This window comes from Heptranchias perlo, unplaced genomic scaffold, assembly GCF_035084215.1.
Source record: "Heptranchias perlo isolate sHepPer1 unplaced genomic scaffold, sHepPer1.hap1 HAP1_SCAFFOLD_55, whole genome shotgun sequence".
NCBI lineage: Eukaryota > Metazoa > Chordata > Chondrichthyes > Hexanchiformes > Hexanchidae > Heptranchias > Heptranchias perlo.
The window spans coordinates 138,312-153,201 of record NW_027139570.1 but is presented as its reverse complement, the minus strand read 5'-3'; the positions used below and the strand labels follow the sequence as shown (position 1 = coordinate 153,201).

Here is a 14,890-nt window from a genome sequence, read left to right as displayed (position 1 = left end):
CACTACCAAGTAGGACAGTTTGCAAGGTGTAAAGTCATAAACTAATCGGCAGTTTGCAAAAACCATCCATCCAGGTAGAAATCAAACCTACAATCTTCTGAATTCTGGTCAGACACGTTACCCACTGCTCCACTGGCCCAGGTTGTAGAAAGCAAGTAGGAGCTCAAACTCCCACAGCGCTGCGGTATGAGCAGGAACCGAGTCAGTCTCGGTCATGCACACGCGGCTCTACGAGTCCGGGAGTGTAAGAAGGCGCACAGTGAACAATCATCAAAGAGAGGGACCTTTGCTCCATCCCTTCGATAGCTCAGCTTGTAGTGCGGAAAATTTGGAGAGATTAAAACTTGAAAGTTAAATCGCTGGTCTACTTCCGGCTCAAAGTAGCGAACATGCTTTTGGAGTAAGCGGTATTGAGCTCAAAGCCGCTTTCTTAATTTTACAGACTGCTTAAAATGTTGGCGCTTTTCCTTCCTCAAACCTTAAAGCTTTCCGTGTCTGTCCGAACATGACTGTTTTGCTCGAGCATTTGCCTCTGTTCACCAGCAGGGAGTGCCTTTGTGTAACAACACTCCAAACCACTTTCAGACAAAAAAGTATTCTCTCAGTCAGAGAGGGCTCCCGCTGTTCCCTCAAGCTCGGGGCAGCTGTTCCTTCCTTTGACTTCTTCAACCTTCCACAGGCTCGGGCTCTTCTCAGCATCATTCACGATTACTGTGGCTTCCCGTTCTGCTTTTGCTCACTTGCTGATGCTCGATACCGCCGATTGGAGCAAAGCACTGAATATATTCAGGGAGGGGGCCAATTAAAGATTTTTCCACCATTCGTGGCGCTGCATGGAGGCGAGTGTGAAGCGGCTGCTGTGAAGGGCAATTGATTACTAGCAACGGGGGTTAACTCAAATGGTAGAGCCCTCGCTTCGCATGTACGAGGTAGTAACGTCGATACCTGTATTCTCCTATCACCCTTTATCTGGGGGCAGTTGTCCAGAAACTAAAATGGTTGTCATTTGTCAGCGAGGCTATAACCAACGTAAATCCTAAGCTTCGATGCAGAGAAGTCAAGGGGCAGCAAATCTTTTGGTTTGCTGCAGTGAGCAAGAGTTCTTCATTTTGGTGCTCAGCCAAGATGGAAAGATGAGAGATACAAAGATGCTTCATAGGTCCCGATATCTTTTCTGAGGATTGAACTCAGAATTATTCAAGGTTAGTGAGACTGATGCACTACTTGCTGTGTTAAGAACGCACTTATGCCGGAAACCGGCAGGCAACACTTCCAAGTAGGACAGTTTGCAAGGTATCTAAAGTCATCAAGTAATGGGCCGTTTGCAAAAACCATCCAGCCAAGTTGGAGTCAAACCTACAATCTTCTGATGTGTCGTCAGACACGTTATTTATTGCTTGACTGGCCCAGGGTGTGCAGAGTAAGTTACAGATCACAGTCCCACAGCACTGCGGGATGAGCAGGTACCGAGCAAGTCTCGGTCATGCCCACACGACTCCACGAGTCCGGGAGTGTCAAAAGGCGTACGGTGAGCAATCACTACAGAGAGGGACCTTTGCTGCTTCCCTTCGATAGCTCAGCTGGTAGAGCGGAAAATAACAGTTAATTAAACTCAAAATAAAGTTATCCTTCGATCGATGTTTCAATTCCGGCTTGTAGGAGCGAGTGTACTTTTGGAAGAAGCAGCAATTAACTCAAGGTCGCTCTTTCAACTTTCCAATGTAAGGAATCTTACAACACCAGGTTATAGTCCAACAATTTGATTTTAAAATCACAAGCTTTCGGAGATTATCCCCTTCGTGAGGTGCTGCGTGCTATGGTACAGAGAGGTCAATGGGCAGCAAATCTTTTGGTGTGCTGCAGGAAGCAAAAATTCTTGATTTTGGTCTTGAGCAAAGATGGAAAAAGAAAGCTTAATTATGCCTTCTCTGAGGATTGAACTCAGGACCTTCAGATTATGAGACTGACGCGCTGCCTGCTGCGCTAAGAAGGCACTTGATGTCTAGATGTCCAGGCAGCACAAACATGTAGGACAGTTTGCAAGGTGTAAAGTCATTAACTAATCGGCAGTTTGCAAAAACCATCCATCCAGGTCGAAATCGAACCATCAGTTTTCTGAATTTTGGTCAGACACGTTCCCCATTTCTCCACTGTCCCAGGGTGTGCAGAGTAAGTGGGAGCTCACACTCCCACAGCGCTGCGGTATGAGCAGGTACCGAGTCAGTCTCGGTCATGCCCACGCGACTCCACGAGTCGGGGAGTGTCAAAAGGCGCACAGTGAACAATTCCCAAAGAGAGAGACCTTTGCTGCTTCCCTTCGATAGCTCAGCTGGTAATGCAGAAAATGTGTAGAGATTCAATCTTGAAAGAAAAATCACTCTTAAATCGCTGGTTTAATTCCGGCTCAAAATAGTGGTTTTGGAGTAAACGGTATTGAGCTCAAGGCCGCTTTCTTCACTTTACAGACTGCTGACTGCTTAAAATGTTGGTGCTTTTCCTTTCTCAAACCCGAAAGCGTTCCGTGTCTGTCTGAACACGGCTGATTTACTCGAGCATTTGCCTCTTTTCACCAGCAGGGAGCGCCTTTGAGCAACAACACGTCAAACCGCACTAACTTTCAGGCAAAAAAAGACTTCTCTCAGTCAGTCGGACAGGTCTCTCGCTGCTGAAAGGCGTGCCTTTGAGCATCAATTCTTTTTACTTTCAAAATATACTTTAATTCATAAAATTTAAGGATACATACAGTTCAGTGTAAAAGTCGCAATTTCAACTCAATACAATACAAAAACAGATCGCACACACTATGATCCCATTATTTCAATAGAAAACACAGTACAAATCTTACAATACATTCTGTATAATAAAAGGTGGGATGGCTTCATACAGTAGCCTTTCCCCATCGAGCCCTTGCATAGGCTGCACCGTGCCTCAGTGCGTCCTGCAGCACATTCTCCTGGACCTTGGAGTGTGCCACTCGGCAACACGGTCGTGGTCAGCTCCTTCAGCTGCAAGAACAGCAGGTTTTGGGCGGACCAAAGAGCCTCCTTCACCGAGTTGATGGTCTTCCAGCAGCAGTTGATATCTGTCTCGGTGTGCCTTCTGGGAAACTGCCCGTAGAGCACAGCGTCCTGTGTTACCGAGGTGTTGGAGATGAACTGGGACAGATAGCAACGCATCTCTCTCCACATATTCTGCGTGAAGGTCCAGTCCACCAGGAGACGGACAACAGTCTCGTCCCCATTGCAGCCTTGAAGGCAGCTCGAGGTGGTGCTGAGATTCCGTATGTGTTGGAAGGACCGCACTGGGAAGGTCCTACTCACCACCATCCAGGCCATATCCTGGTGCCTGTTGGTCAGTTGCAGCGACGAGACTTTCTGCCAAATGGCATCAACCGTCTGGTCGGTGAACTGCCCGAGTGGATCCACCCTCTCCTTTTCCGGCAGGACCCCCAGAACGTTCCTCGTCGACCACTGTCTGACGGCCTTGTGGTCGAAGTGATTCCTCCTCAGGAACTTCTCCACCTGGGACAGGTTGGGGGTGGAGGGGGGGAGCTGGGTCGGTCCAGCTGGACGGGGCGTTCCTGCTTCTGCTCGGCCAGCATGGCCAGACCCAGTTTTCTCAGTGTATTGGACAGGTAGAAACTCAGCACGTCGATACATTTGGTGTTTGCAGACCGGGGCACTACGCACATCCGGAGGCAGCCACACGCAAAGGTGTCCATCAGGATCAGGGCAGCATTGGGGACGCTTCTGCCCCCTTTGTCTGGGGGGCTTGTACATGGTGTCCCTGGAGACACATTCTACCGTGGAACTCCAGACAAAGTGGAAGATAGCTCGGATGACTGTGGTGACGGAGCTGTGGGGAATAGGCCAGACCTGGGCCACATAGAGAAACACCGCGAGTACCTCACACCTTATCACTAGGTTCTTGTTGGCTACGGAGAGAGAGCGTCCCCCCAACATACAAAGCTTCTGTTTGGCCTTGGCGAACCGCTCCTCCCATTTTTTGGTGGAGTCCTGGGCCCCCGAACCCGATCCCCAACACCATCAGGTAGTCGGACCTGACGATGAAGGGGACAAAGGATCGGGTCTCCCACCTGCCATTGAACATGTCCTCACTCTTACTGCGGTTCACTCTGGACCGCAAGGCCAGCTCGAGGCGTTCGCAGATGCCCATCAGTCTGTGAACCGACTGCTGATCGGAGCAAAAGACGGTGACGTCATCCATGTTCAGGGAGGTCTTAACCTGAGAGCCTCCACCTGGGATCGTCATCCCCCTGATACCTGTGTCCTTCCTGATGGACACGGAAAATGGCTCGACTCAACGCATGAACAAGACCGCAGAGAGAGGACAGCCCTGCCTGACTCCAGATTTAATTGGAAAACTCTCTGACTCCCGCCCATTGATATGGACTGCGCTATGGATGTCCACATAAAGCAGTCGGATACAATCGCGGATTCCCTCCCCAAACCCTATTTTGGAGACCGTGTCCATCATGTATGTGTGGGATATTATGTCGAAAGCCTTCTCCTGGTCCAGGCTGAAGAGGCAGGTGTTCACCCCTCTGCCCTGCACGTAGGCGATCGCATCCCAGAGCAGCACAAGGATATCAGAGGTCGTCCTGCCGGGTAAAGTACAGGTCTGATCGGGGTGGTTCACCCACTCCAGAGCAGATTCGAGTCTGTTGGCGATGGCCTTCGACAGAATCTTGTAGTCAGCATTAGCAGGGAAATGTGTCGCCAATTTCTGATTTATTCCCTCTCCCCCTTCTGCTTTTAGATGAGGGTGATGATGCCATTCCTCATGGACTCTGACATGCTGCCTGCCAGAAGCATACCCCCGTACACTTCAAGTAGGCCTGGGCCAATCCAGTCTCACAAAGCCGAGTACAAATCAACCGGTAAACCATCGCTCCCCGGAGTTCTACTCTTCTCGAAAGACTGGACGGCCTTTGTCAGCATCGTCCGAGTTCAGTCGCCGATCCATGCTCTCCAGCTCGCTGTCATCTAAGACCTCCGTGACAGAGGACAGGAAGGTTTGAGAGGCCGTGCTGTCTCTGGGCTTTGCGTCATACAGCCTGTCATAAAAGGACTTGCTGATCCTCAGTACGTCGGTCTGTGAAGACGTCCCCGAGCCCTCTTCCTCCTTCAGTCTGCTGATCACCAGAGGTCTCTCTGTGCAGCTTCTGGAAGAAGAAGCGCGAGCACTTTTCGCCCTGCCCCACGGAGCGGATTCTGTACCAAAAGGTGATCTTCGAGGCCTCGGAGGTGAAGAGTGAGACTTGCTGGTCCTTCACCTCTCTGAGTTCCTCCCCGACATCGATCCCCATCGACTGCAGCTGGAGCAGATCCTGCATGCTTTTCTGGAGCTGGGACAATTTCCTCTGTCTCTCTCTCGCCCCTTTAACTGTACGGTTCAAACCGTGCAATCACAGGTTGAGGCCCCTTTAACTGGAGAGATCAAACCGTGAGATCAGAGGATGAGGCCCCTTTAACTGGACGTTTCACACCGTGAGATCACAGGATGAAGCCTCTTTAACTGGACGGGTCACACCGTGAGATCAGAGGGTGAGGCCCCTTTCACTGTACGGGTGAAACCTTGAGATCTCAGGGTGAGTCCCCGTTAAGTGGACGGGTAACAAAGTGAGACCACAGTGTGAGACCCCTTTAACTGGACGGGTCACACCGTGAGATCTCAGGGTGAGACTGTTTTAACTGGATTGGTCACACCGTGAGATAAAATGTTGAGGCCTCTTTAACTTGACGGGTCACACCGTGAGATATCAGGGTAAGGCGCTGTGATTACAGGTGGTATTTCCTCGCTCGACTAATTTAAATATGTGAGGTGGTGAGAGTGTTGGAGAAATGAAGGCTTGAGATGGCAGAAGCACAGGGTCTCAGCAGCAGTGGGACCAGGACTGTACTTTGTAACTGGTGCAGAGAAACAGCAGTGGGAACTGAAATCACAAAATCACAAGAGACTTAGAGGTCCATGTATATAGATCATTAAAATATGATGGACAGGTGCAGAAAATATTCTTAGAAGGCTAATGGAATGCTGGTCTTTATATCTAGAGGACTAGAATACGTGGGTAGAATTATGCTACAGCTATACAAAGTCCTATACACCTGGAGTACTGTGTTCAGTCCTGGGTACCACACCTTAGGAAGGACATATTGGCCTTGGGAGCGCAGAGCAGATTTACTGGAATGATCCATGTGAGAATCCCTGTGTGGTCAGTGTCCAGTAAAATATTAAAATGCCTACGTGGCAAAATAGCAGAATGCAAAATGGTTAGGAAAGGGTTAATAAGTTGATAGCTGAGGTTGGTGAAGGCCCCCTCCCCCCCTGCTGGGCCATATGTTTGCGTAGTCAGCAGGCCTGCATTGTCTTATCAATGTAGAGTCTTTGATGTATTTCAGGGTCTGGTCTGAGTGTCTCCATGCTGCGAGCTAATCAAGATTGGTAACACCTCAGCAAGACCAAAAGGCACATTCCCAGTGAGAAGAAAGGATGCATCCATCAGTGTCTGTCACTGCGGCATGATCAGGCCATGGGCTACCTGTGATTGGCTTGAAATTAGGTAACCTCGCATGGCCAGTCTATGTCCAGCTTATGATTGGTGTTGACTCTTGTGTTAACGATGTTCCAACCCCTATTGATCTGTATAAAGTTATGAATTTTTGTATATGTCTTTGTCTCCTTATTCTGGTAGAATCGTCCGGACTCCCTCAGGAGTCTGAATCGAAGCTACAGACTAAGACCTGCCATTAAAGTTGTGTTGAACTTTGAAGGTGTATTCGACTCAGTGTTTACTGAACCAGACTGAGGGGAAAAAAGAATCCAGTTTATCATTTGGTGGCCTGTACGGGGATCTCAACGGTCGTTCACCGAGAGTTCACGGAGTAAGAGGCGGATTTGTTTTGGACACGGAGGAATGAGAGAGCGCACCCAATGCGAGTAAAACCTTTTTTTACCAATTCGGCTTTCCTAAATCTGTTAAGTCTGACGACGAATCGTCCAATCGCTAACACTCGTGTGGCGTCCTTACTAGATTCAGGACAGTCTGGCGAATACACAGAAAAAGCAGGAAGAGGTCAGTGGTTAAATATCACTGAGGGTCAGTACAGGTACTGAGGGAATAACTTGTAAGCGGTAGGTCAGTGATCGAACTGTCTCTGAGGGTCAGTGATTAAAATTATCACTGAGAGTTAAAGTTCGAGTTCTTGGTAATTGGATCTAAAACGGAACTTCGGGTCAGTGATCAAAATTATCGCTGAGAGTTAGAGTTCGAGTTCTTGGTAATTGGATATAAACCGGAACCTCGAGTCAGTGATTAAACATCGCTGAGGATTAGGGTTCGAGTTCCTGGTGATTGGGTATAAACAGGAACTTCGAGTCCCTGGGGATTGGGTATGAACAGGAACTGATTGCTTGTGCTGATCGACTAAAGAAGGAAGTGCCTGTCTCAAACGCGCAGCTTTAGACCGGTTGTTAAGAGGGGAGATCCCCCACGCGAAGGTCAGGACCCTGAAGTGGGCGTAGAGACCAAAGGCACTTAGGATTGTGAGGCACACGGAGTCAGGTCCATCCTTGAATTCTGTTCGAATACGGTTGTATTAATTAGTTGACTAAGAGTAAAGGAAAACGGGACATAGAATGGGTAATTTTCTGGATGCCACTGCAGAACCGCATAGTGCCTAACAGACTTTGTGTGAAAAATATCCGGACGAGGCAAAACAATTTAGACAATTGTCGGGCGGGTTGAATAAAAAATTGGGGAATGGTCAATGGCCGTTGGGAGGAACTAAAGACCTAGATACTGCCATAAAAGCACAGGAATTAATTTGGAAAAATAACGGAAGTAAAGCAACCAAATATTTAATTGCTTTATGGAGACAGTACTGTCAAGAACTTAAAGAAGCTTCGTTATTAGCAAGTTGGCAGGATAACGCGTTGAAGTTAGGGATAGGACTCACTGAAGGAGAAGTAATCAAGTCCGTAGAGGTCCTAAAAGGAGAATGTGCTCATGAAAAGCGCTCTAAAAAGAGGTCTGAAAAGACTTCGGGCGAGCCCAAAACAGTTGAGAAAAGGGAATTACGTAATCCAATGATTGGCCTTGCCTTGGCTGAGGGGGACGAGGATGAATTGGATGAGTGGAATTGTAGGTCCCGTGTAGCTCCCCAGGGTCTTAGTGCTCCTCCTGAGTACAGTAATATCTATTCTTCAGTGCCTACGGGACCGACTGTTCAAACCCCTGTGATAATGCCTCAAATTGTCTCCCGTACCAGAAGTAAAACTAGGGAATTATTGGCTCCAACATTTGAATTCTCAGTCAGCCCACTTAGTTTAAGACAGCAGAGAGATCAGAGACTGGACAGTCAGGGACTTAGAGACGCAGACACTGAAGAGTCAGGAGACGACTTGCCATCACTAAATTTAGAACGTACTACTGAGGCACTCGCTAGGTATGAGCCGACCCCTCGTCAGTTACCAATGAGGCCGATGCCTAATCCCGCTTTTGATCCAAACCCAGCCAACGCTGGAGTAGCCGGCAACTCCCCAACGATAGATGTGTACTGTCCATGGAAACCCAACGAGATAATGGCCATTCTAACTGGGGTGCCGGATAGGAGAAAGCCACCTACCGCATTTATAGAATTCCTTAAGACTGCCGTTTCCGTCTATAATGCAGAAACAAGGGTCTGCGCTAGTCCAGTATATGGATGATCTGTTGATAGCCAGCCTTGATGAGCAGAGCAACCGAAAAGACACTGCCCAATTGCAAAATCACTTATCCTCGCTAGGGTACAGTATCCCGGTCGAAAGTACTGGTGGGCGAACAGAGGGTTAGATTTCTTGGAGTCATGCTCTCAGCAACCGAGCGGAGCCGAGAAAGAAGCAGGATTGAACCAATCTGTCAATTCCCTGTACCTCGAACTGCAAAGGAGGTACGGCAGTGGATGGGAATGGTAAACTATTGCAGACAGTGGATCCCTAATATTGCCGTGGACACTAAATTATTAACGCCATATACCAGCAAAGAGGGCGAATTTCAACTAGATTCTGACGCATTGGGAGCATTTGAGAGATTAAAGGAAGATTTGTCACAAGCACCCGCATTGGGGAGACCCCTGTACGACAGACCATTTCAGTTGTACTGTACTATCCTCGCTGATTGCTCGACTGCTGTTCTAACTCAAAAACATGGAGACAAGCATAGACCGGTTGCGTACTACTCTTCGAAGTTAGATCCGGTAGCGCTAGGGCATGCAGTTTGTACTCAGATTTTAATGGCCATTTACAATAGCCTGCTGTCAGCTGCTAATCTGACTTTACAACAGGACATCACTGCACACAGTTCACACTCGGTAACTGCATTATTAGGCCAGCTGCAGACTCAACATCTTACCATGGCTCGACAGAATAAGTGTGAGATATATCTGCTGAATAATCCTAAACTGCGATTTAAACATTGTACTACTATCAACCCAGCATGTTTTCTCACAGAGCCACCCCTTGAACGGACTGATCCAGGACACGATTGTTTATCTTTAATTAAGGAAGACACTTCTGTCAGAGACGATCCATCTGATATCCCAATAAAGGATCCGGACATAACTATGTACGTGGATGGGAGTGCCTTTATTGGTTCCTTTGGAGAGAAACTTTCTGGATATGCAATAGTGGAACAGGACGGTAAAACTGTTGAATCTGCTGCTTTTGAGTTTCCATATTCTGCCCAGCAAGCAGAGCTGTTTGCATTGATAAGAGCTTGTGTCCTCGGGAAAGACCAAAGGGTTAATGAGTATACGGATTCAAGATACGCTTTCGGGGTAATTCACGATTTTGGACAGTTATGGAAAAACAGAGGGTTTTTGGCTTCTGTCGGTACTCAGATTTCCCATCAGAAGTTAGTCTCAGATTTATTACAAGCCCTTATGCTACCAAGACAGATCTCAGTTACAAAATGCTCCGCCCACACGACAGGACAGACCCCAGTAGATATAGGGAATAGATATTCTGATCAGGGAGCTAAGGAAGCGTCCCAGACACAGAGGGTGGTTGTCCCTAGACTGATGAATCAGACTAAAAGCTCAAACAAAAGCAAGTCTCCCTCTGAAAAGCCAATGCCAACCATCCAAGACGTCATTAAATTACAGAAGGACGCTCCTGACTGTGATAAACAATTGTGGAAACAACTTGGTTGTACTTATGACTGTGTATCTAAATTGTCGGTTACCCCTGCGAGGCAGACTTGTATGTCAGATGAATTAGCAGTATGGGTTATTGAATGTGTACACTTTGCAACTCATTGTGGTGCCAAAGCTGCTCGTGACACACTGCTGGCCACTTGGTGGCATCCTAGGTTGCAAGCCCTAGCCCATAGCATTAGCAGTCGCTGTCTCATTTGTCAACAACGCAACCCTGGGAAGGGAGTGCCTTACGAATGGGGAAAAACCCCTTTGCTGGAAGGTCCCTTCGAGACCCTCCAGATGGACTACATTGACTTGGAAATATGTCAGGGTTATAAATATGTTCCAGTTATTGTTGATGTATTTAGTAAATGGATAGAGGCCTATCCAACAACGAATAACAAAGCCTCCACTTTTGTAAAAGTTCTGATGAAAGAGATCATTCCTAGATACGGAATCCCAAATCAATTGAGTTCCGATAACGGCCCTCATTTTGTGGGTCAGGTGAACAAGGAATTCTGCACCCAGATGGGCATTAAACAACAGTTACACTGTGCTAACAGACCACAGGCCGCTGGATTGGTTGAGCGTGCTAATCAGACTTTAAAAAATAAACTGGCTAAACTGCAGGCTGAGACTGGTACTACTTGGCTTAAACTTCTTCCAATAGCCTTATTTCAGATACGTACTACTCCGGCTGGGGTAGCACGGTTAAGTCCTGCTGGAATTATATACGGGAGACCCCTCCAGACCCCCTGGAATCAAAACGTTCCGAAAACTGTCCACTTTCACCACATGACGACAGAAATGACTGATTATATTTTGTCATTAACTCAGGCATTGAGAAGCCTCCACTCTCGGGTACGAGCTGCCTACGTCGAACTTCCTCCTGTAGCCAGTCCATCTAAAATCGAACCGGGAACGTACGTGTTCATCAGGAATTGGACAAGGAAAGGACTGGAACCTCGTTGGGAGGGGCCCTATCAGGTTCTACTCACCACCCCTACCGCTGTGAAGGTAGAGGGGAAGAGTGCTTGGGTTCACCTCCACCACTGTAAAACTATCAGTCCCACGTCTCAAACTTAAAATGCTAACTTCTTTCTTCTTCCAAGAAATCGTCCCTATACAGGTATCGTGACCAGTTATGAAAGTCTTCCCTTGGATCTTCTGCCTTGAACTCTTGCTGACCCTGGGAGTAACCAAAAGGTGAACATGTTGATGGGACCAGCCTAAACGCATACACCACCTATGCAAAGGAGACGTACTTCGATGCAACGATAACGACTCAGACGGATTCGGAAGGTGGATCATCACCCGGATAGACGGATGTGCCGGGCTCCTGAGGCAGCCCCACCGCTCGATAGAGTTAGGAATATCGCATGGAGGAATACCTTGTTATTGGACTGAGTGCAAATATGATTATGTTTATAAACGTGAAGGGGAAAAGACCCCTGAGCTGTGTCAACAAGACAGAGATACACAGAGGCACGAGCAGGACCTGAGATTTAACCAAGAGAAACAGCGTAATGTGTGAGCCACTATGGGTACTTTTGACTATGCAAGGTTGGAGGCATCCCTGCCACAGAGACGTAAGAGAGATTTCCAACTCCAGAAGCGCGAATTGCACTTTAACACCTTCCTGTATATGAGTTATGTGTATGCCAAACGGCAGGGTATCTCTAGTTGCTGGGTGTGTTCCCACATCCCTCTCCATTCCAAGGGAGGTATTCCCTTCAAACCAGTCCCCTTTTCGGAAAACGAGACTGCCGAGTGGGTCGAACATAGGACCACCACGGATGAGACTAGGGAGGATGCTCGGAAGGGAACCCGGTATGGGAATAGCTTGAGTGGGGGAGGATTGGTATCGCTCCTTTAACCAGGCCCTAAAACCGCCCGTCCTGGTCCTACCCGACACCTCTTGTACAAAATCACCAAAGGCGGCGGTATTTTTTTTTTATTTTTTTTATTCGTTCACGGGATGTGGGCGTCACTGGCAAGGCCGGCATTTATTGCCCATCCCTAATTGCCATCGAGAAGGTGGTGGTGAGCCGCCTTCTTGAACCGCTGCAGTCCGTGTGGTGACGGTTCTCCCACAGTGCTGTTAGGAAGGGAGTTCCAGGATTTTGACCCAGCGACAATAAAGGAACGGCGATATATTTCCAAGTCGGGATGGTGTGTGACTTGGAGGGGAACGTGCAGGTGGTGTTGTTCCCATGCGCCTGCTGCCCTTGTCCTTCTAGGTGGTAGAGGTCGCGGGTTTGGGAGGTGCTGTCGAAGAAGCCTTGGCGAGTTGCTGCAGTGCATCCTGTGGATGGTGCACACTGCAGCCACAGTGCGCCGGTGGTGAAGGGAGTGAATGTTTAGGGTGGTGGATGGGGTGCCAATCAAGCGGGCTGCTTTATCTTGGATGGTGTCGAGCTTCTTGAGTGTTGTTGGAGCTGCACTCATCCAGGCAAGTGGAGAGTATTCCATCACACTCCTGACTTGTGCCTTGTAGATGGTGGAAAGGCTTTGGGGAGTCAGGAGGTGAGTCACTCGCCGCAGAATACCCAGCCTCTGACCTGCTCTCGTAGCCACAGTATTTATATGGCTGGTCCAGTTAAGTTTCTGGTCAATGGTGACCCCCAGGATGTTGATGGTGGGGGATTCGGCGATGGTAATGCCGTTGAATGTCAAGGGGAGGTGGTTAGACTCTCTCTTGTTGGAGATAGTCATTGCCTGGCACTTATCTGGCGCGAATGTTACTTGCCACTTATCAGCCCAAGCCTGGATGTTGTCCAGGTCTTGCTGCATGCAGGCTCGGACTGCTTCATTATCTGAGGGGTTGCGAATGGAACTGAACACTGTGCAGTCATCAGCGAACATCCCCATTTCTGACCTTATGATGGAGGGAAGGTCATTGATGAAGCAGCTGAAGAAGGTTGGGCCTAGGACACTGCCCTGAGGAACTCCTGCAGCAATGCCCTGGGGCTGAGATGATTGGCCTCCAACAACCACTACCATCTTCCTTTTGTGCTAGGTATGACTCCAGCCACTGGAGAGTTTTCCCCCTGATTCCCATTGACTTCAATTTTACAAGGGCTCCTTGGTGCCACACTCCGTCAAATGCTGCCTTGATGTCAAGGGCAGTCACTCTCACCTCACCTCTGGAATTCAGCTCTTTTGTCAATGTTTGGACCAAGGCTGCAATGAGGTCTGGAGCCGAGTGGTCCTGGCGGAACCCAAACTGAGCATCGGTGAGCAGGTTATTGGTGAATAAGTGCCGCTTGATAGCACTGTCGACGACACCTTGCATCACTTTGCTGATGATTGAGAGTAGACTGATGGGGCGGTAATTGGCCGGATTGGATTTGTCCTGCTTTTTGTGGACAGGACATACCTGGGCAATTTTCCACATTGTCGGGTGGATGCCAGTGTTGTAGCTGTACTGGAACAGCTTGGCTAGAGGCGCAGCTAGTTCTGGAGCACAAGTCTTCAGCACTACAGATGGGATGATGTCAGGGCCCATAGCCTTTGCTGTATCCAGTGCACTCAGCCGTTTCTTGATATCACGTGGAGTGGTATGTTTCAACAGCACACAGGGGACTGTCCCAGTGGGTAAAAGCCGGTGCACATGGTATGTAGATTTAGATGATTGCACCAAACCACTGCCTCAACCAGAGTGGGGAGGGGCAGAGGTTAATACATCTGTGTGTTTGGGTAATAGAACCAGACCGGGGTGCCCTACAAACCGGTCGTGGGGTTCGCGGAAACAAACTTGTCGGGAACAGCAAGGAAAAGGAGAAGGGGAAGGGCTGAAGGACGTCTTCGGGGGTACCACGTATAATGGTACGTATTTCATATGCGGCCATAAGGCATTCCCATGGTTGCCTCAAAACTGGATCGGGTCCTGTTGTTTAGGATATGTAGCGCCATATGTCCATCACTTGCCTTCCCCAGCGGATCATCACCATTATAGGCCTAAAAGGACAATTACAGAAACGGAGCGATATTTCGCTATTTTGTTCCCAGGGTATGTGGTAGCCAGAGCAATCAAGGAAATTCCGCAGATGGCTTCGGTATTAGAGGAGGTAGCCAATGAGACTGCAGTTGCACTAACGGAGGCCAGTGCAGAGATGATAGCCATTCGGATAGTGGCCTTGCAGAATCGCATGGCCCTAGATTACCTTTTGGCCGCAAAAGGCGGCACGTGTGCACTGATAGGGTCGGAGTGCTGCACCTACATACCGGATAGCTGAGAAAACATAACTAATCTGGCTGAGCATATACAGAAAGCCGTAACAAAATTACACCAAACCCCGGGAGCAGGTTGGTTAGACTGGCTCCTTGGTGGCTCATGGGGATCGTATTTGATGCACGGATTAATTATTCTAATTGTAGCAATACTTACCTTTGCCCTGATTATTGCCTGCATCAAAATTTGCTGTAAGGTAGCAATGGAACAAATCCGAGTATGAGGCTATGCCCATGCTGATTGGGCAAGGATTAGGTATCATGAAATGATAAAAGGGGGGAATGAGAATCTATACGCAGTGCCCCTTTAATGAAAATGCCTACATGGTCAGTTTCAGAAGAGGGTAGGATTGCTTATGTGGCAAAGTAGAAGAAGTAGTGATGTGATTAAGCAGGGGTTACTTCGAAGCCAGCCTACTGTGGGTTAGGACAATGGGCCCCTTCAAGGCTGATAGTTATAT

The 14,890-nt window shown here is 48.5% G+C and overlaps 1 non-coding gene across 1 annotated transcript; it reads right to left on the bottom strand.

The window, feature by feature from the left end:
- Window positions 1-1,920: 1,920 nt before the first annotated feature.
- trnam-cau (transfer RNA methionine (anticodon CAU)) lies at window positions 1,921-1,993 on the bottom strand. Its single transcript has one exon. It is a non-coding gene; the product is annotated as a tRNA-Met (tRNA).
- Between the last annotated feature and the right edge of the window lie 12,897 nt (window positions 1,994-14,890).